This window comes from Grammomys surdaster, unplaced genomic scaffold (assembly GCF_004785775.1).
Source record: "Grammomys surdaster isolate TR1022 unplaced genomic scaffold, NIH_TR_1.0 166, whole genome shotgun sequence".
In the NCBI taxonomy this organism is placed as follows: domain Eukaryota; kingdom Metazoa; phylum Chordata; class Mammalia; order Rodentia; family Muridae; genus Grammomys; species Grammomys surdaster.
Genome location: NW_021604614.1, coordinates 945651 through 948064, shown reverse-complemented (window position 1 = coordinate 948064; position 2414 = coordinate 945651).

Genomic DNA, 2414 nt, shown 5'->3' with positions numbered 1-2414 from the left:
ATGGTGGCTCACAACCAACCATAATGAGATTGGATGCTCTCTTCTGGTGTGTCTGAAGACAGCTACAGTGTACTCATATACTTTAAATAAATAAATCTTTAAAAAAAAAAAAAAAGCTGTATCAGTTTATTCAGCTCAATCCAGGGCAACTGCTTAAAAAAAAAAAATCCACACACAGGAAAGGAGTTGTTTACAGTGTCCTGCAGAAATAGTGGCACAGTCTTGAGCCCTCTGGTCTCCTGTAGTTTTTTTCAGTAGACTTTCCCGAAGGACACCAATCATGTTCTGCCTTTGAAGATTCTTAAGTAGAAACGCTTGAATTTGGAGACTGTGGTCAAGGGTATGGGGAAGCCATGTTGGGAAGGACCTTGGTGTGTCTGAGGACACTGGTCCCTCGAGCACCAGGAAGGGCTGACTCTTGGATAGATGAAATTAGGGCAAGCCTGTGCTGGCCCCAGGGGGCCCAACAGTGGTTCTAGCCACGTGGCTGCGGTTAGAACAAGATTCAAAATCAGGTTATGCCTCCTGAAACTGAACTTCCAGCCTTGAGGCTGCTGGCTTCCATCACTGTTCACAGTGAGGGCTTATCCTCCAGCTCCTGACAACGCTGTGGGATGTCCCTGTGACGCCTGTCCATGGGTGACCACATGGGCTGACACCTCTGTTCACACACAGATGGCTGTCCCATGCTCAGCACTAGGAAGACTAACGGGAGGACGTGAAGAACGGCAAGAGTCGCACATTGCACTAAGTGCCGATGCTCCACAGGCCGAGGCATCAAATGGGCTCAGAAAATGGGTAGAAAGAATGGGCCCACTGTCCAACAGGAATCCCCGTTTATTTTGTATGTGTAAATATGTACACCTGTGTGGGTGCCTGCAGAGGCCAGAGAGGGTGTTGGATCCTCTAGAACTTGAGTTACAGGCAGTTGTGAGCTGCCCTGTGTAGGTGCTGGACTGAACTCTGGTCCTCTTCAAGAGCAGTGAGCACGCCTAACTACAGGGGGCCATCTGCGGTACCCCCCTTTTTCCCCTGATACAGAGTCTGTCCAGCCCAAGCTGGCCTGGAACTCGTTACAACCTTGATCCTCCTGCCTCCACCTTCTGAATGCTTCGATTACAGATGTGCCTGACCATGTTTGGTTTATGAGGTGCTAGTTATCATGTATGCTAGGCAAACACACTGCCGACTGGGCTACATCCTCAGCCCCGCAAGCTGTTTTAGAACGTGCCCAAGAGTGGGAAGCGGCTCATTCCAAAGGTCATCCTCCCTTCTCCCTGCTCGTACACCATCTTACAGTGATTCTGATAGTAAATTATTTTTCTTATTATATTTAATTGGTTGTGGGTCAGAGGATCAGGACTGAACTCAGGTCCCCAGGCTTGGTGGCAAGTGCCTTTACCCACTTTGTCTACCCAGGATTCTAGCATTTTTTTTTTTTTCCCAAAAAAAACAAATCAAACTAGGCTGGCCTTCCTGAAAGACCCCCCCCGAAAAAACAGAGGTCTGAGACATAAGGGGTCTCAGACAGCTGTCTGCAGGGGTGGAGGTTATTGAAGGATACAGCCTTTGAAAGACAGAGGGTGTTTTCCCTGGAGTCACAGGACTAGGTGTCCTGCCTTGTCCACTGATGTTACAGTTTACAAGGCTCCTCAGGGACCTCTGAGTGTTGAAGTTTGTCCTCAGCAGTATGTTCCATTTCCAGAGATGTCGGGATGGGGGTGGGGACCTCCAGGATCCCACAGGCACCAAATCCAGACTCCAGAGAAAAGCTGTTTGTAAGAAACCGAAGTGGTGCTTGTGGAAGCCCAGGGACCATTTATATACAGAGTAAGAGACCTCAGCTGTCCCTAGGTAAAGTTACAGAAACGGGTAAGCACTGGCTCCCACATATGCTGGTGCTCTACGGCAGAGTATGCATGACAACACCAGCTGGGTGACCAGATGCCCGTAGTGACAGTGCCAAACTCATGCACAGCTGTGTAAACATGGGGCAGGGACCTGCATGGAGAGTCCTGGCAGGCCCAGCAATGGGGTGTTGATTGAGGTCTCCCCTTCTCTGCCTGGGACCAACCTCATTACAGGGAATATGTGCTTATATTAGGCTGGGGCAGGTCCGTGCCCCACCCACAGGCCTAACCACAGGGCTAACCACTTTGCAAAAACAGGAAGTCTCCCCAGTTTCTCCTCTCAATATCTAGGGGCCACAGGCAGAGGGAGCTGAGCTGGCTGGTCTCTGAGATGGTGCTCCTGCCTGGGTTGACACAGTCCATGGGGGTGGGGGAGAGGGAGGGTGGTTGGCTCAGGCCTGTGGCTAAGAGGTGGACACCTCTGCGTGGGAGTCTGCTTTGTGGTGTGTGCGCATGTGCGTGCATGTGTGTGTGTATATGTATGTGTGCGTGTGTGTATGTATG